Consider the following 20,949-nt stretch of genomic DNA (forward strand, 5'->3'; position numbering starts at 1 on the left):
ATACTCCTAATCTCTATGCACCCCCAATTTTTTTCTATTGTATTTCCTTTTACTAGTAAAGAAACAATCATCTTTCAAGAGACTCAGGTAAGAAATTTACAAATTGCTTCCCATCCTCTTTCTCATGTTAGAGTATGACATCACCATTCAACCAGGCACTAAAGTCAAATATCATGACTCACTTGTAAATTTTCCTGAGAAGTATTCCCCTGTCACTGACAAATTCAAATACTAACAGCACCTCTGAGCATGTTGGCCTAGTGCTAAAATCACTGAGCACCTCACTTCATTTACAGAATAAATCCTAAATTTCACTGCCAAGCTTTCAAGTTATTCCATCTGATCCCAACTTACCCTTTTGATGTTATTTCCAACAACTTCCCTTCAAGCTCTCTCTACCTTAACCATGCTGCAATAGTCAAGTGCTCTCTTCATGCATATTGTTTTCCTTCCTTCATATGCTCACACAACCCACAATGCTTGAATGTCATTCCTGGTATTTGAATGTCCAACACACATTCCAGTGAACACCTTAAGCTGCCTACTCAGGATCCGTTCTCCTTTCCCTGTCTCCAACAGCATAAGCTTGCTTAATGCAATATTCCAAACCACTCCCCATGCAGCTGAATACTCAGGGAAAACCAAACACTATTTTTAACTCCAGCAATGAGCCTTAGTTCATTTACAGCAATAGGCACACTCCTTCATCCTAGCCACAGGTTAAGGTCAATCCTCGATCCTAAGCACCTCCAATCCAGATGGATCTCAGAAAGATTTCTTGGGGAGGTGTTTCTTCTTCTGGAGGTTATCATGCAGAGTCATTAGTCTCAGAATTCATTCCTGCTACCCTTCTGCTAGTCAAGGAAAAAAACAATCTGGCAGCAGCAGAGAGAAATAAAGCAGAAGCACCAAATGAACTGTCACGGCTGTTGCTGTGAACCCTTTCAGTTATATGAGCCAATAAATTCCCTGTGTTGTTAAGGATACTTTGATTTGGGTTACTTGCAGTCAAAACATTTTAAATTGATATGCACACACACACACACACACACACACACACACACACTTCAGACCCAAATTCAAATACAACTTCTTTGATGTTGATTTTTCTACGTAATACAGTTGAAGATAATCTCTCCTTTAAAACCACAGTTTTTTATATGCATTTTATGACATTTATATTCTACAAATGTAATCCATTAGAATAGTATGTTTTATGGCATTTTATATTTTGCCTATTAAGACATTAGAATATAGAGTGTATTTGTCATAGCTACTGCTTTAGAATGCAAGTCCTTTTTTGCAAGACCCATGTCTAATCCATCTTAGTGTTTTACAATGTAAATGTAAATGTCTATTGTAAATACTGTATAAATAATTGTTGAGTAATAAGTAAAGGGATAAACAAGCCAAAAAGTGGCAGGGGAATCTATTGATAAAATTATCACATAGAATCAATTCTGATTTCACAAAACAATGATTATCTGAGTTTGTTCTACAATAGCATTCTTTATACCTTGTGTTTTCTTAATTATACAAATATTCTGACACTCTTATCAATGTATTCTAGATTTTTTTAAACTTAAAACAATTAAGAGAAAAATTTTTATATGTTATTATTTAACATATAAATATTAAATACCTGATAATCTCTTTTGTAGCTTCAATATCTGCATTCTATTTTAAATTATTGGTTTAAAAATTAAATTGTTTAAAAAATCCCAAATGGTAGACTTTATAGATATAATTTTAAACACCTTCAAACAATTGAATATCAAACATAATGTACCTAAATAGGAAATTTACCAAATTGAAAGTTTTAAAAACACCATTTTGAAGAAATCCTACATCCTCATTTTCTTTAATAAATTTAAAATAAAGTAGCAAGTATATTTAATGCTATCTAGAAAATTTTACCTCTATTGGGTTTTATCATTCCACTTATTTTATTCACTAATATTTCATTTTGCTTAAGATGATTTTTTTAGGTTTATATGAAAGAGTTCAGACATGAATTTTCATTATTCAGCAATAGGACTTTAGTTCTAATTTCTTCATCAGCTTTGTTTTAAATCATTCATATTCCCATTCATGCTAATAAACCAAGCAAGTCTTTGTCAAGTGAGAGCGTGATTGTTGAACCTTTTATTGAATCAAATGCTTCACTTTGGTGAAATGAAAAAATAACAATCTATTAAAAATATTTTAGCAATGATAATCTTTAAAAACCCTAACCACAAAACAATACTAAAATGATGAGATATGTCACATATACACACATATATATATGGAGATATATATATATATATATATATATATTTATTTATTTATTTATATTTATATAAATAAAAAATATATATATATATTTATTCACTGAACAAATCATAGCTATTTAGATGCTTAGAAAGGCAAGTTGATTATAAAAGTCCTGTATCTATAAATACTAAACCTATTACACTGCATGACATATGTTTCCTATATAGATACTTAGATCAAGTAAAGCTGGGTACAAAAACAAACAAACAAAAAAAACTAGGTTAAATGCAAATAACCAGTTACCTCTTTAAAATTACCACTGAAATAGAAGTGGACAATTTCACTAATATTAGATTTTCATTGATTTTAAAAGGATCATCAAATTGCTTGGCATAATATCAGCAACAAAATATAGACGTGTTTATGAAAGAACTTCGACTAGCCTCCCTATGTATGTAATGAAGTGACCAAGAGCATGGACATGGAACTCTACTGCAAAGATTAGTCCCTGCTCTGAGTAGAAACCAACTTTACGAACTTGGATATTTCTTTAAAATATGTGCCCTTCATCTGCAATATAAGGAAAATATCACCTACTTCATCAGATTATCGTGAGAATTAAATGAGTCAATATGTGTTAAGTCCTTGAGTAGTGAATGGCAAATACTGCAAGCTTATCAGTATTGTCTATTACTTGCAGTTACAGACATCACTGGAGTTCTGAAACATATGTCATAAGAAGCATGGATTGAGTCCTAAGAAAGCCAAGATAACTTTCACATTCTAAAACACATGCCATCACTCATGTCTTTTATTAAGAGTATGATCTACTTGTGAAACAAAGCCTCAAGAAACGTGACTGAAGAGGTCAAAGAAAATTCCTATTCCTGCACTATGTAGGGAAATAGCAGATGCACAGGTGAGTTCCTGCTAGAATTTGGAGGATGGCATCACGGAATGTGAGAGAAGAAAGGATAACTTTGGTTAAGCCAGAAGCACAAGTAACAGTGATATCATAGGAGAATATATTAATTTCTAATCCTTAGGTCAGTCCAGTATAAACTGACATCAAAATAATTGGCCACTGAGGTTCAAAAGGGATAGAATTTGGGAAAGTGGTTTATAGACTCTAAAACTTCTCCTGAGGAACGTTGTGGTTGCAATTCCTACTGCAGGTAGACATATTTCTATGTCCAATCCTCTCTGACCAATGAGGAGAACATCTGCAGAACCCTGCACTCTATAATCTACATTTTCCACACCAAAAAAAATGCATTTCATTGTGCACCTTTTTTAATAATATTGTCAATCAAAATGAACTAACTTAATACAAAAGACTTATACTGTTTGATTATTTTTCCATGAGGTTTTTTTTTTTCAGAATAAATTCTTGGACACTCTGGGGAAAGCACAATCATCGGAACTTACAAACACTACTATTTTGTTTATACAAACATACTCATTTGTTAGAAAAAGACATTGTTAATTTCCTTAACTCCTAAACAGAGCCTGTAAACTCAGAAATATCTTGCCCCAAATTAATCACCTTGTAACCTAAATATTATAAAGTTCACAACCTAATACAATATAATTTTTAATGAAGGCACACTGATATAGCCAGTAGAATAGCATTTCTGTTTTAGAATATACACATGAATATTTTCTTATTTACATTTATTGTTGTACTCATCTCATTTCCTAACCTAAAATAATTTTGTCATTCATTTCTAGGATTTCTTTCAGTACAAAAAAATGTTTATTCAAATGCTAATGATTGAGAATTAATTAACGTTTATATATTCTATGAAATTATTTTTCGAAATAACTTATAGTGTTAGGCACCTGAACTTTGCCAAAACAATTTTTATATCTGTAGGTACTAGAAGAATATTTTGATAGTCCGGAAAAACTATTCATTGTAAACTGCCATTTATAATGGAACACAGAATTTGATATAAGCAACAATTATATCATATAAACCCCAAATAATTCCTTATTCCATATCATACAAGTTGAGTAATCACTAACAAGTTGACATATTTTTATGTGCCTACATTTTTACAAATAAAAGTAGGGATTGAAAACAGCCTATCTCAGAGAATAAAATGAGATCATTAAAACTGAGCACTCCATACAGTACTTGCATGTAGAAAGTGTTCAATACCTGTAAAGTACTTAAAGTTTTTAAAATAAACAAATATAATAATAAATCACTGAATAAATGAATAAAATGACTAAGTAAATAAATATAAAGTAACTAAAAACACATGTAGTAGCCTGAAGATAATCAAAAGAAATAATTGGTTTAACTTCATAAATTATTGAGATCATGAAAATAAACATTTAATCTTATGTTTATTGCTTTTATAAGGATATTACAGTGTTTTAAAGAGAAGTAATTTATATGTTTTCAGAGACTATTAGCATCAGTGATGCTGATTTCATGAAAGTTGAATACATCCAACCAGTGTCACACTCAAGTTAGGAAAAACTGGTCATTTTCTAAGAAATATTTCAAAAGTATGCTATTTTAAATGATGCTATTCTTTGGATAAATAATGACAAAATATCAACTATTTTATACTTGCAAAGGGCCACCAAATGCCTTGGCCTAACAAAACAAGGAAATATGCAAATGTTTATGAAGAAAACTTTAAGTAGGCTCCAGGTCTATGTAGTGAAGTGACCATATAAAAATTGGCTGATATAAAATTATACTTGTTTATCTTAATGACTAATAGTTAACAAAATTATCAACACTAAAATACATCTTCCAACAACACCTCCCTCTTGTAGTATTTAACTCACAATATTATGAATTACTCCTTGAACAAAGTACAAGCAGCTGGACCAAACTTACCAGTAATAAGGTTGAGGGTTTCCTGGTCTAAATTCAGTGGTATCAGGTATTGAAACACAGATTTAATTTATAAGGGAAAAAGATGACCTGAAGACCACACTCTTTACATTCGTTAAACTTAAACATCAGAAAATGCATATGTAGGGAAAGTATCATTTTATTCTCTATAAAAAATTAAATAGACTTTACATATTAAAATATCCCTCAGACAGTATATTCTTGCACTGCAGAAAAAGATTAAAATTCTACATCTGTTCTATAAAATTTGGTCCCACTAAAAGACTTGAAAACAGGAATGCTAAAAATGAGAGGTTATGATTACCTTACTTGCTCTTTTTCACTACTTAAGTTGAATATTTTACCTTGCAACATGTTTTCCTTTAATGTTTATTTGATTTTTAAGTCATAGGAAGGTGATAATGATGCTTCATAGTTACTTAGTAGCAGTTTTCAGCAAAGGCCAACAATTAAGCTTTATAATAGCTTAATATATAATTTATAGATTATTTGGAGAAATTAATCAGCTCTTTCTTCATTTCTCAATAGCACAGGAAAAATTTATCCTATAACAAAGCCTTGAGTGTATGGATATACACAATATAAAAATTCTGGTCCCATTTTTAACTTTTATCATTTGTAGAATTTTTGTTCATTATTTTATTGCATATACTAGACAAGGATGGTGAGTTTTATCGCCAGAATTAAAAATTTCCAAAGGTTGGATAAAAGTAAAAGAAATAATAATTTTTTATTACAAGTCACTTCACAAATAAAAGTAGATTAATGTAGTCAAAAGAACAATGGAAAGTATATAATAATGATCCTTGAAATAACTATCATTTAAAGATCATATTCCCTTAAAGTTTAGACATCCATAATGAACTCCTAACATACAGATTGTGAACTGAAAATACAAAATCACTTTCAGTACAATAGATATTGAAATGTTAAGCACAATGACTCAGCCCAAGCTTATGGCAATGTGGATCCAAGCATGGGTGCAAATCATAAATGAGAAAAGCACACTGATATAGCAGTGAAATTTTATTTTAAAGGCATTAACATATGACACAAAAGCCAAACAGGCCTCCAGTTGTCTCTTTTCATCCTTCCTAGTTTTATAAGGTAACTCTTTAATTACTAGAGTGTTATATTGATTATGTGGTATTCCACAATCATGTATAAAAATTACGTATTTTGTTTGCTAAATACAAAACTTCTCTGAGATTTTTATTTGGAATCAAATAGAGGCTTATGTGATAAGGATATTTTAAAAGTATAAGTTATTTCAAATGCTATCTGTAAAGTACATAGAAATAATTTTTGATATTTTTATCATGTAATTTTATATCTAGAAGTCTACTGAACATGATCTTTTTTTAATGGAAATTAAAATGCTTGTCACCAGAAGATAGATTGTTTGTTAAAATGAAAATAATGGTCCTAAAATGGTACAAAAATATTACTGAGCAGCAATAAATTTAGATGAGCTAATTTTTTTCTTTGCCTTTTAGAATATTAGAGAAAAGTAGTTAAATTGTTGGGCTATATAAAAATGTACAATTGATCAAAATGAATACATGGGACATTTTATTTCACAAAAAAGAAACTAAGCATTATGTTTCACTTAAAATAACTGAGGCACATACTTGTCATATTCAACAGAAATGGTAAAGGTGTAACCCACAAATTACAGTTAATTCAATGAATAATAAACTTTTCTTTCTACAATCATGTGTCCCTGGCAAGAATGTGAACTTTGTCTCACTGAAACTTGACCAAGCAAGGTATGGAGGCAAATTCAGGAAAGCTGTAAGCTACACCACAACAGAATTTCAAGGAAAAAAAAATCCAATTGTCACAGTTTGAGGAGTAAAAGTAATAAATAAAGCAAACTGACAAGTACCTTATATCCTGTATTTTTTAAAAAATACTGTATAGTTTGTATAATAAAGTGGCCTCAGAAGCATTGGGTATACAGACCAGGAAAACAGTGATAACAAAAATAATAAGAGATATAAAAAAAACAATTCTAGGAAGAACTCTCAAGATTTAGTTGTTGGGCTGGGATTGTGACTCAGTGGTAGTGTGCTTGCCTAGCATGTGTGAGGCACTGAGTTCAATTCTGAGTACCACATACAAATAAATAAATAAAATTTAGAAATAAAGTTCATTAACAACTAATAAAATATATATTTTTAAATTGTTAAAAATAAAGAAAGAAAAATAATTTTTTATTAATGCATTTATTCAACTATAATTTACCAAATACTCTCTATATAATTACACATTATTCATTGATAATGTGTAATAATACTGTGTGTGTGTGCATGTGTGTATGTGTATATTGTTAAGAAATGGGAATACAAAGATGAGAAAAAAGGAATATGATCTCTATTACCTGTGTTTACAGTGGAATATAAAAAGAAAGATATTTAGACAATCTAATAAAAATTCTAAACAGCTACCTTAAGTGCTAATTTTTTTTTAAAAGAGGTGCATTGTGTTATGAGAACACAAAACAGTATTACAAAGTGTTGCCTGAGTTGAGATAAAGTTTAGTGAAAAACAGCTAAATAAGGCAGGAATGGAGACCATTCAAGGCAAAGAGAATGTGCATGAGCCACAATCACTACTTGCTGTCTCTCTTCCTCACCTTCAACTGAGCTAAGTAACAGAACTAAATCAAACATATCAAATAGGACGTTTGATTAAAGACTTCCATGTATTAAGATGTTAAGTCTGGCTTGCTTTTCATACATTTAACATCAGTATCAGTGAGTAATGCATAGTGGATAAATAAATAAGTTGAGTAAATATTATTCAAAGTAAATTTGTTTAGTTTCTGCTACTACAATGCATATATTTTTCATTCTCAAAGACTTGATGATAAATACAACAGTTTGTCCCCAAAAATAGGGCTGTAGAAGAAATACTCAAAACTTATAACACAATGTTAACCAAACCTATAAAAACTTTTATAAAAATTCTATATACCTAAAAGGACAAGAAAAACCCACCCAACAAAAGAACATGGGATATAATTGGTACTGTATCTCTCTATTGCAATTTGTATTTGCCTGCATAAGTATACTCTGCATTCAGCTGTATTTGGTGAAGCTAATATGCTGGTGGAAATCATACAAGAACCAACTTCCTCATTTTACTAACATAATTCTCCAATTTAGACATCATGTAGGAGTTAATTCACATTACACAAAAATGCACTGTAGCAGAACAGACTGTGCTTAATTGTCTGGTGCCAACTAGGTATTGCTAACAACTCAGAGTGCCACATAGGAAAACTCCCAGGGCAGGTTGAAGTACCATGGAAGGCCCGATAGAGTTAGGCTTATAATGACAGCTGAAATTCGAAAACAGAAAGGATTAAATGCATATGTTGTGTGTGTGAGGGCGCTCTGAGTTATATGACCTCCACAAAGTGGGAGATCTATGTTTGGATTAACAAAGTATGATGAGTTTACAGAGGACCTCCAAAGCCAGAAAAGCAACACATTTGATGAATATGGAAATAGAAACAAAATGTAATTTTAGAATATGAAAGCAGCATTAGAAAACCCCATCAAGAGCAAGTAAAATAATAATAATAATCACTCATACTATATTAAGAGCAATACTATCAATAAAACATGATAGTCCTCTTGTCAGATCTCTTTGAATACAGTACATTAAATTACCTTTGCATAGGTTGTACACAGATATAAATCCTTAATTGTGCTAAAATAAATGTAAGCATAGGAAACATGGTTCAAATGAAGTTGATCTGCAGTGGGCAAGCATGCTCTCCAGGATCTAGTTTTACATATGACTCACTGTTAAACTAATATGCATAATAACCTGGCATGTTAACCCTTTCTATAATTTTTTGGTTGCTCATGGGGAAAAATGACTTTTAATTGGTGAAGCTGAAAATTACACACATTTACTCTTCAAATTTATCATTCAGGCATCTAATATATTTGTAGTTCTTCCACTAGAATGAACACACTAAGAAGACATAACCTTCATCTTTCATTTCCTTCAAATTATTGAGTTTCATAGAATTATCTTTTGCACATGCTTAATAAATGGATACAAAATAAATGAAGAATAAATCTGTGTCTAAATATTCCAATAACTAATGATAAACTATCTCTGGTCAAAGAAAAATATGTAAAATATACACTAACATTATGTAAACTAGAAAGACCTTGTTAAATTTCTCACCATGTGTGGCAGTCAATTTTATATTTCACCTTGGCTAGACTATAGTGCTCAGCTGTTCTACTAAACTCTGCCCTAAATGTTGCCATGAAGGTGTGTTTGATATCTGCAATCATTTGACTTTAACTAAAGCATATTGTTCTTAATAATGTGAGTGGGTCTCACCCAATCATTTGACAGCCTCAAGAATAAAAACTGATGTTTCCTTGAGAAGGATATCTGCCTTAGATTATAAAACAGAAACTATGCCTAAGTCCAGGCTGACAGTCAGTACTACAATTTAGTCACATGAAACAATCCTTAAAATCCATCTTCTGATAGATACATAGACACATACACACCCTACTGTTTCGGTTTTCTGGACGACACTGACTGATTAACCATCAGGAAAAAAAAATTAGACTAAAAACATCCAGAATAAGTTATATAAGATGTCATGACCAGAAATTACATTTCTATACACCTGTGCATGTTTATACATACACTTATAAAGAAGACTGACTCAAGCTTGACTTAATAGCAACATAAGCTATTAATTCAATAGTATCTGTACTGATTTTGATGGCAGTATGAACTGCATTATTTTCTTCTATTGAAGAGGAAGATAGACACAGCAGGATCCCATCTTTCCATGGCCACACTTTAAATCAGAGGCAATCATCAGTTTTGGTCCCTAAGGAGTCCTAAACTTGACTAAGTGCTGAAGATTGTTAGGGCTACATTTAAACAACACAATCATTCACATGATTGCTATAATTCACCCCTTTCTCCTAAGAGTTCCACTAAAAACACCTAAACTGTAAAATTTACTCATGAAAGAGCTTTAAGACAACTTTTCTGTTAGATTAAGCACAGTTTTTATTGGAGTATTTTGGGTCTAGTATTATTTTAAAATGCACTACAGATTTTTAACACACGAAATTAATGATGATCATTTCATTTGACAAAATGCTAAATATTTACAAAAGAAATTATTTCTTTTCCAATTTTTTAGTTAATTCAATATGGTTAAGGAATCCTTTGTTTTTTCATTTTCATACTTGAAATGTCCTTTCTTATACTCCCAACTTATTTTGAATCCATATTATTTACCTGAGTTATTTAAGTGGGCTCCCAAGGTTAAAAAAGATTAATAGAAATACAGTTGTTATTTTTCTGCTTCAAAACTGAAACATTCCTGTTCATAGTAGGTAAAAGGAAAAAAAGAATGGAAACAGAAGTATGATCAAAGAATACTTGTAAATCAATTGCAAAAATGTGAAAGGTAAAAACTATAAAAATGAATACAGGAAATTTCTGACCAAGAGAAACAGTACATAAACTATACTCAAGATTTCCCTAATAAGGGAAGATGTGCCCAGACACACAATTTACCAACATCATGTAAGAGTGATCAATCACTAGGCCAATACCACTAAAGACAAAATGTCTTACATGTAAATAAAGGAGTTCTTCTATGATGTCCATATTCCCTATTGACACTTTGGACACTCTGGGCAATGATGTATGAGAGGGATGCAGCACAGGATATAAACATGCTCACTCAGTCTGCAGAAGAGGTCACCGGTGTGTTGAAAAGAAGACCACCAATTTCCCAGGATCATGGATAATATGGGCTCTGAAATGGGGAGCTAAATTGTAAACTTCAGAAAGATAGGCTCATTGATCCATGTATACACAGAGCCTAAGAAAATTTGTCTACTGAATGTAAGATATTTGCCAACCTCACATGGCCTCAGAAAAGTGGATACTTTGAAATTTTCATCTGGTTTATGGCTAATGGTAGGAGATGCCACCTTCTGGAATTCTATAGAAAGTGAACACTGAGTGGATATTCTGAATTCTTATTTGTGCAAGTAACAAAACAGACCATCCTTTGACCTTCATTCTCCAAATAAGCCTGTGCAACTGCTTCTAGCTTCTTTATACCTCACTCATCCTCAAATATATGTGGTAGTGATTCCATAGTTCCTCCAGTTCTTCCATTTTCTTCAGTTGAAAATGAACTTTTGCCATTTTAAGTTACTCAGTTCCAAGTTAAAATTAAATTTTCAGTCTATGAAGTAGCCAGGGAGAGCAGTATTCAATAAAAGCCTAGGTACAATTTAAGACAGCAGCTCACACAAATACAAAGTTGAAGTCATTCTTAAGTGGCAATGCATGTATTCATTCAGTTTTCTCTTCCTGGGGATCTTCAGCTTTAGACCAGTTGGTGGGTAAACATAATAAAATTAAAATGCCCTGTCCTCACAGGGCATGGGGTACAAGAATGTGGTTACTTCTACTACTTTAAATGGAGATTTAAGAGCAATTCACAGACTAGTATAGGAACACAGCAGAAGTTTCTAGCACGGGATAGACGTGAGCTTCCTTGAATTTACATTTGAATTGAACCTTGAAGGATCCACTGGAATAAATCAAATGATGGAAGGTTAGTGACTCCAAGTGAAAGATGCAGCATCTGCAACAGCAGGTTCTAGGATTGGCATAAACAATATAACAGATTTTGCACTTTTGCAAGTCAGCGGATTTCTAGTACCCTGGATAGCTCCCTAGTAGCAAAGATGACTGGATAGACTGAGGTCCATTTACACTGGAAGAAGGATCAAGAGGATCTGAACTTCAAACTTACCAATCTGTCTTGTATTCAAATTACATCTATTTTGGTTTTTTAAAGATCCATTTATTTCCTGCACTAGACTTCTGAGGCTTGGAGATTTCTGTGTCATCAAAGAAGAGAGAATATAGAAGAGCCAAATCATCTTGAAACTCACAAGACACCAGAAAAAGAGAAATGAGAAAACTCTAAAGAATTCATATGCACATTATGCATACAGTTATATACATATCATATTTGGGCATAAAACAAAATATAGAATAACTTTCATTTCATTTATTGTAGATTAAGCTATTCAGCAGCCATCACAACTTACTTCTAATGTATATATTAAGATTATCCCACAGGAGGTTCATACTTTTTGAAACAGGCTGACTTATACCTAATAAGCATTTATAGAATGTTTTTGCCAATGGTAATGAATGAGTACCTCTACAGCAGGACACAGCCAGAAAAGGAAAATGTACCAAATCGAACCAATCAAGACTAAGCTATAAATACCTCCAAGAAGGGGTTATGGCAATGTGCCTTAAGTAGTTGGCATGGTGAAAGTCCAAGAACGAATGTTGAAATGAAACATACATCTAAGACCTGGCAATGTTTAGCAATCCAGGAAACTGGCTGTACTTTGAGGATTCTGCTGGCAGACAAAAGGGCTCAGATAATGAAGTGTTTCCAGAGGCAGGAACCCAGTCTTCATAGAAATAGAGAAGACCCAGGCAAAAAAAAGGGGGGGGGGCTTTGTAAGGAGAAATTTAAGAAAGAAGATTAATTACTAAAAATGTTACAGTATTAGAGCAGAATATTAAGAGTTGCTTTTTACTAAGTCCCAAAATGCTTGGCTAGAAACCAGTCAATCCTCCCGCCACACAAGAAGAATGCTCTAAATCCAGATAGGAAGAATCTTTCAGTCAATGATTAAATAGTTATGGCAACAAAATCAGTTTTTGACTCATACTACAAATCAGGCCGCAGGTGAAATATTCAGTTAACCAACCAATTATTTTTTCTACGTGATATAATGTACCTAAATTTATTCATACCATTGACTGATTTAAACATAGCATCAAATGTATAACTTTATGAAGTCAGTCTAGCAGAAGAATTCAGAATAACCAAATTTACCTCTGCTCATAGCCTTCTACTGAATCAGTCTTTAAATATTTCTTTTGCTACAAACACTTGAACATTGGTTTAAACAGATGAACTGAAGATTAAAAGTCAAAAGAAACTAAATTTAATCTTATACTATCATATGAATATATTTCATTTTCATGGGGAAAAAGCGGATTCAAAAATTATACTAAGGTCAACTTTTCTTGAGCAAGGTGCTCAAATCTTTGTGTGAACCTATTCAAAAGACAAGCTTTATATTTCCAAATATGGAGGAGTATTTTTAAAGTTTGAACCGTGTCTGCATAAAGGCACACATTCTCCAAATTATATTTGATTATGTGTTAAATTTCCATTAAAGAATTCAAGAACTGACCAGATAGGGGAAGAGAATTTTGATTGAATGATATTGAAGTTACCAGTATTGAAAAAAGCAACATGGTGGAAGTAAGAGTCTTGAAAGACCTCCATAATCTATTTCAATCACCCAGGAAGCAACAGCAGCAGCATAAAAGACAGTGGCAACAAGGTAGGCAATGCACAGACATTACCTGGCCCTGAGTGAAGACAGGAATAAAGTGGACATATACTTCTTAATAGTTTCTCTGCCTACTGAGTTCATAATTTTTGCATCATTGTAACAAAAAAAAATAAAGTTTGATGTAGTTTGCCCTATAAGTCTCTGTTCTGAAAACATTATTTTCACAAACCAACTTTACAACATTAGAAGAATTATGTGACATAACATAAAGTGTAAAAAGTGTTTAGCACACTATAGACAACTGTTGATAAGATACTATGTTGGCATTTGCCAAATAGAAAGGAAAGAAACACCCATGTTTATATATGTTCTTGGAGTGCCTTTTTTTAAAAACCTTTCTTACTTAAAGAGTCTTTTTTTGGAAAACTAATGAAACATTCTTAGATTGCATAATTGCCTAATTTTTATTCATATATTTACTCATCCAATGTTTATTGGGCATCTACTCTTATGCTGGGCACTATTAATTCCTGATGACACAATACCAAACCAATCACATACATGTAAATAAAATATTTCAATAAGTAACACAAGGCAGAGGAACACAGAACCAAGATATTATAATATAGAGCAACTGACACACAAAAAAAGAGGCAAATAAAGGAGTCTTTAGGGAAGTGAGGATTGAGTTTATATCCCAGAGAAGGGGTATAGGAAGAGATGTAGGAAGAGATGTAGGAAGAGATGGAGAAAAAAAGTGGTACCAAAGGAAATGCAGGATGTAAATACTAGATCTCAGATTTCAGAGGATCTTGAGATATCTAAAGTTATTGCAATAGTAAGGCTTCAAGAATATTCCACATGTGTGATCGTGATCCTTTGTTGTTTGGCTAAAATAACTGTAACCTTATACAGAGAAAGGTTATTACTATATGCCAAGAACAAAAATATCACATAAGCATGAGGAAGATTAAACAAACTGTCAACCTTTGTACATCATGCATAATCTTTGCTTTCTAAGTGACTACCAATAAGGTCTAGCCTGGGGTCACTACTGTGTAATTAAATTCTCACATAGTCCCTTCCCAATCCATAGCAAATGTGTGCACAAGAATAGGAAACTCATTTGAAATTCTGCCAAGAAATACAGTTAAGAAGAAATCTTTTGATAGAAACAGTAATATTTTCTAAGATTAAACAGTAAAACCACAGTTTACCACCAGCTGAGAAAAATATTTAGATAAAAAATGTAGCAAGCTTCAAATTTCCTTTTAAACTACTCAAACCAGTGGTTGTCAAATGGTAGAGCACGCAGCAGAGGATTCCTCTGCCAGCGTTTCTTATGCACTCACTCTGTGGTGGGGCTCCAGATACAGTGTTTTAACAAGTTAACAAGTGTTGCTGTTGTTCAGGGAACACGTGTTGAGAACCCTTGATCTAGGTTAGGAATTAGCCATTAGATAATAAAATGTTTCTTTATAAAATACATTTGTATTTTATTCAGTATCAGAGGACACTTAAGGTATTCAAATATTTTAATCAGATTAATTAATATTTTACAAATTACCAAAAACCATGTTTTAAGTTATCTAGGGACACGGCCAGAAACTGAGCCAATCAACTTTTTTTGTTTGTTTGTTTGTTTTAAAATATTTATTTTTAGTTACAGGTGGACCCAATATCTTTATTTTTATGTGGTGCTGAGGATCAAACCCAAAGCCTAATGCATGTTAGCACAACCCCAGTTCCCTGTGTTGTTTTTTGTTTTTGTTTTTTGAGCAATTTTTTTATATCTCATCAAAGACTCTCATAAATGTTTTCAACTACCACCTTTTCTTCTCTTTTAATTTAGCCCATATGTAAATAGCTAAAATGCAATGTGGTTGTTTAAAATAAGAACAATAATAATATTTTGGTACTCTATGTATTATAATGTAAGATGCTTAGCTATATGTTTCTATAATTAGAAAAAGCATCATAATGAAACATGTTACTTTTGTTATAGTGTTTTTCCCTCAATATCCAGCACCTGTCCTCCCATTCCAGACTTCATGTTTTATTGTGAACTGACACTCTCGCATGGTGAAGATAATATTACTGATAGAAGCCTATGTACTCAATATAAAGCAAGCAGATTTTGTCACTATCCAATAGGGAAATCATGCAGAGGCTGTCAGTCACACAGTAGGCAAGATTACATTATCAAAATGATACACCTGTGACATATAGTCCAAAATCAAACTCAAAAGGGACTAATTAAAGATAGGCTGGTATATACTCTGACTATGTTGGAAATCATTCCATTCTTGCATGAATATGAAATTGGTGATTTAATAGACTTTCACTTTTATAATAACTCTTATCATCTATGCACTGTCAACAAAATATATATGAGAAAATCTTTTAATTCAACTAATCTGAAAGTAATTCCATTTGGCTATTGAAAATCTTATCTAATATTTGTACAATTTCTTCAGTGTCACCTTAACATACTTCTGAACTGTCATATTGAACAGATAGGCTCAAAGTCAGTTCTGATGTTTCCCTTTGTGTTCTTAAAAATTAAGAAATGCATTCTAAGCAGTTTTGTATTTATGTAAAAACAACAAATAAATACATGCAACAAAAAAGTAAGTTTAGAATAGAGAAAGGTCATCCTCCTATTATAAGTTCATTTTTAAGAATATAGATAAAAACACTTTAAAATTCTTTCTACAATTCTAAAAAGTTCCCCACAAACCCAGTATTGTGGCTCCATATTCATGGCAAATGATATAAGAATAGATAAAGTATTATGTGGATACATATAATAACTTTAAAACATAATCTAATAAATCTAACAACTTTAAAATAAAATCAACATAAAAGTATGGTATTTAATGAGTCATAGTTTTATGATGATAAAATATTAAAAATTCAAGGAATGCTCATTAATGCTTTTGTTTTACACATTATCACAAGTCTTTAGAACAAAGGTAAGGAGGTTTGGGTAAGGAAGTATCTTAAACACCCCACTATAAAGGGGCTATACCTGCACAATCTTGTTATTCAGTGCTTTATCGTGATATAAGTATATTTAAAGATTTAAAGTGCATATTCTCCACAAATACTCTACTGTACTTAGAGTAAGCAGTATAAGTATATGCTGTTTATTAAAAGCAAAATAAACATTTGTCTTCTCAAGTTCATAAATACTGACAATGAACTCCAAGAGTGAAACTTTCAGAATGTTGTACATCTAAAACAGATTTGCCCTGCACATTGCACAACAATATCTAGCAATACCTAAATCTATTGCAAAACAAATTTGCTTTCACTTCTGTCTTCTCTTTTTTTTTTTTCTTTTTCTATCATTCCAGGAAACTAACTGCTTAGACCTTGATTTCCTCTCATCCACAATTTACTAACTACTTATCCTTTAACATTAAGACCAAGCAAGTCTTACCTACCCTTTGAAGCCTTTTCAGATGCAATCAGTATGAAATGTTATTGTCATGCTCTGAATTCCTGTAGCCCTTTTTAGATATGCAATCTTTTATTGTCATGTTAACTCTGTTTAAAGCATGCACATCAGATTTCTCTCAACTGGCCAGTTAGTTCCTAAGGATAGGAGCAAGAACCCCCACAATGCCTAGACAGTGCATTGCACATGATAAGACTTTTAGAATGAGTATTATGAGTTATAAAATGCAATAAAAAATTGAATAAACTTATTGTAGGAAATAATAAATGGTTCACTTTTCTACTTTATAACTTTCTGTAAATTAACATTCAATGGTGTAAATGATAATTTTAAAATAAGTAACAATTGGCTCACTCTTAGATAGTGTCAAAGAACAGATATTCATAAATACAACTTTCAATGATTGCAGTTACACGGTTCATGAATGACATTTTTTAATCACCAAGTATCCCTGTGTTTCAATGGTTTCAGATATTTAAGGTAATGACCCTCTGAGTGGGATTCTCCATCTAAGTTCTAACTTAATATATAAAACTGCTCGTGCCAACTCAGAAAGCTGAGGCAATAGGATTGTAAATTCAAAGCCAGCCTCAGCAACTTAGCCAGACCCTCAGCATCTTAACAAAACCCTCTCCCAAAACTAGAAAAGAAAATTAAAAGGACTGGGGATGTGGCTCAGTCATAAAGCACCCTTGGGTTCAATCCTCAGGACCAAGAGGAAAAAAAAAAACTGCACATGTGTCAGTGCTGAAAATATGAATCTAACCAAATCAAGTCCTTAACTCAGCTTCTTGTTTCTAATGAACAGGACTGTCAAGAAATGCCACCTTAGGCACAGGGAGGTGGTGCACACCTGTAATTCCAGTTACTCAGGAGGCTGAGACCTGAGACCGGAAGATCAAAAGTTCCAGGCCAGCCAAGGCAAATTAGGAAGACTCTGTCTCAAAATTGAAAATTAAAAGGCTGAGAATGTACCTCAGTTAAAGTGCCCTGGATTTAATCCTTAGTACAGGAAATTAAAATCTACCTTCATATTTTGGTGGTGCTGGGGGGCATGGGGACAAACAACAATTGATAGTTTTTGCAAAAAAAAAATTTGATCAAGCTTCTTTATTAAATCAAATGAAGACAAATCACTCTGACAATAGGGTTGATCAGTTTACTTCTCTGTGAAATAGTTATAATATGGAATTTCAATGTTGTAAGAATATTGTGTTTGGTAAGAACTTAGAAACATCTCAGTTTAAAATTAAGGGTGCTGTTCTACTATCACAATTCAGTCAGCAGTTTGGAGTTGCTACTTTTAAGGACAAACAGAAATTTGCTAAGTGACAGACATTGTCCCAAGTCATCTCTAAGCTTCAGGTTATGTCTTTGGAATGTGTATTTATTACAAAGCAATAGAATGAGAAACCAAAACGAACTAATTATGTTGTAGCCTAAATAACAGCATGCCATGTCTTCCCTTAATATCTAGTTTTTAAAATCAGTAGAAATATATATATATAACCTCACTTAGTAGTCTGTTTCTCTCTCCTCACAAGGCTTTTAATAGAATTAGCTTTATGTAAAAAATGTCTACATATTATTTTTAATAGCCTTTAGGAAGGAGGGAGAATGAAAAATGTGTGATATTTCAGTAAAAAAGTATTCAACTGCAAAGATTTCAGAAATGAGAGCTGATGAAACCAAGCAGGTATTTTCTGTCTTGTGGACCGACGGAGGTAAGAGGAGTGGAGACTAGGGCATTAGAAACGTTATAGGGCAAGAGATCTGTGACTTCCAAGGAGCTTATTTTTTTTTTAACTTGTGATTCTCTGACTTCCTTCATTTTATATTGCAGGTCCCATGAGTAGATTAAAAAAAAAAAAAGCAAAATTGCTTCAAATTCTGTGAGACAAGGGGAGAGGAGGAAGAAACTCAGGATACACTGAAGGAAACCCCGAGAAATTTCACAACTCTTTGCCATAAATAGCCTTTCTTCTCACTCTGGATACCTCCTCCTTTACATCAGCAAGGCTCAGCCTCCACGCGCTGAGAAGCACCATTCACAAATCCCTCTGTCACCCCTTCGTGCACCCCTACCTCTTATTGGCACCATGTGTATGATTCCCTGGAACACAAGCCAAAACATCAGAGGCCTGGGAGTCACCTGCAGTTTCAGCTGAGGGCTGACTTTCTGCTCAGGTGAACCAAGGCACTGATTAGTCCACAGTGCGAACACACACGAAGAATCTCTCTCTCTCTCTCTCTCTCTCTCTCTCTCTCTCTCTCTCTCTCTCTCTCTCTCTCTCTCGACGCGCCACCACAAAGCAATTTGTTCACTCTAAGTCGCCGCTGTTGCCACCACCGGGGAGGGTCACCCCTCCAATCCAGGAAGCCAAAGGACAACCAGGCGCAGGCAAGAGACGGTCGGGGATCCAGCACTGCTGCTCCCACCGGAGCCCCGGGCTCCCCGCGCCCTCCCCTTCCTCCCCTCCTCTCCTCCTCCCCTCCTCCTCGCCGTCCCCGCCCTGGCACCCGCAGCCCGGGCGCCAGCGCTGGCCCGCCGCCCCTACCTGCGGGACGCGAGCCGCGAAGGAGGGGAGCGGCCCAGAGCCTGCTCCAACTCTTGCCTCCTTGGCGGGCCGCGCTCCGCGTCGCCCTGGAGCGGCCGCCGGGGCCGCAGGGAACAGGACACACAGGAGCGCAGAGGAAATGGCCACGCAGCGCACCCGGAGTCGCGGGCCAGTGGCGAGCGAGCCGGTCCTCCTCCCTCCCACCCAGCCCACAAGGCCAGGTCTCCGCACCGCGTACTCGGGGCCCGCGGCCGGCGCCCGGGGCCTGGGTGGGGGCTGCTCCGGAGCGGCCCCGTCACCTGCCGGGCGGTCATTCCCGCGTCCCCCAGAGACCGGCCCCGGCGCAGCTGCGACGCGACGCGCGACCCGCCGGGCGCGGGGGCACCGGAGGCGTTACTACCTTGAGGGCTCCGCGCCGCTTGTTAAGGCTCCTCCCGGGCACTCAGGGATTTATGTCTTCGGGGCACGGGCTGTCCTTCCTGGTCCCCCTCCTCTGTCCTCCCTCCCCTTCTCGACTGTTGGGCTCCTTCTCTCCACTCCCAGTTGCACAGAGTCGAGCTGCGTTATTTAATAATCCTCCTGCTCCTCCTGCCTGCGCCAGCAGAGCTGCTCTGCCTGAGCCACCTCTTCCCAGTCAGTCATGTTGTTGAGAGAGAGAGGCGGATTGGCAGTCGATCGGCGACTATTTGTGGTGAGGAAGAGAAGAGCAGAGCAAGAGGAGGGCAGGGGAGGGACGTGGGGAGGCGCTTCCAAGTGTGTGAGTGCGCGGAGTGTGACTGTGTGTGGAGTGCAGAGAGCCACCTCACTGGCAGGCCGTGCTCTGGGGCTGTGAGAAGGGTGGTCAGGAGCGCGGCCTTTATAGACGCGGGTGGAAGAGTTGGCCTGGGGCGGGGGCAGCCTGGTGGGCGGTGCCGGGCCAACTGAGTGGCCAGATACCGCGCACTCATACTCTCACATTAAAGCACACACACCCACTGCTGGCCCGCTGCTGAGTTTTCATTTTAGGGGAAGCAGTATCCGACGGTGCTGACTTGGCTTTCCCCCCAGCCCATCCTTGTATATGTCGAGTCCAAGTGCATTGGCAGGTCAAGGACTAGAGACTAGTAGGACTCTGAAGAGAAGCGAAGCGGGGATGCTGGAAATGCACTGTATCTGTTTTTCTCCAAGACACTGATGTTGTCTTCTCTCCCTTCCACCTCTAAGGAAGGAAATTATGAGGTTCTTTTTCCTTTTTTTTTTTTTTCTTGTCAGTCGCCCCATTCATATTCTGACAAGTCTTTTCCTAACACAGTAACAAGAAAAGAAACCTGGCTTCTTTCCTTTAAGCAGGTCACGCCTCCCAGGAACCATTTGCAGCAATCAATTCTTCTGTAAGAT

The 20,949-nt window shown here is 35.0% G+C and overlaps 1 protein-coding gene across 1 annotated transcript in view; it reads right to left on the bottom strand.

The window, feature by feature from the left end:
• The window catches only part of CCSER1 (coiled-coil serine rich protein 1), a 677,753-nt gene extending 657,438 nt beyond the window's left edge, over window positions 1-20,315 (bottom strand). The window contains exon 1 of the mRNA XM_081304852.1: window positions 19,973-20,315. The gene's annotated coding sequence lies outside the window, so the exon portion shown is untranslated. The remainder of the gene's footprint in view (window positions 1-19,972) is intronic.
• Window positions 20,316-20,949: the final 634 nt, after the last annotated feature.

Source organism: Spermophilus citellus (assembly GCF_964194105.1).
Source record: "Spermophilus citellus genome assembly, chromosome: 8".
Classification (NCBI taxonomy): Eukaryota; Metazoa; Chordata; class Mammalia; order Rodentia; family Sciuridae; genus Spermophilus; species Spermophilus citellus.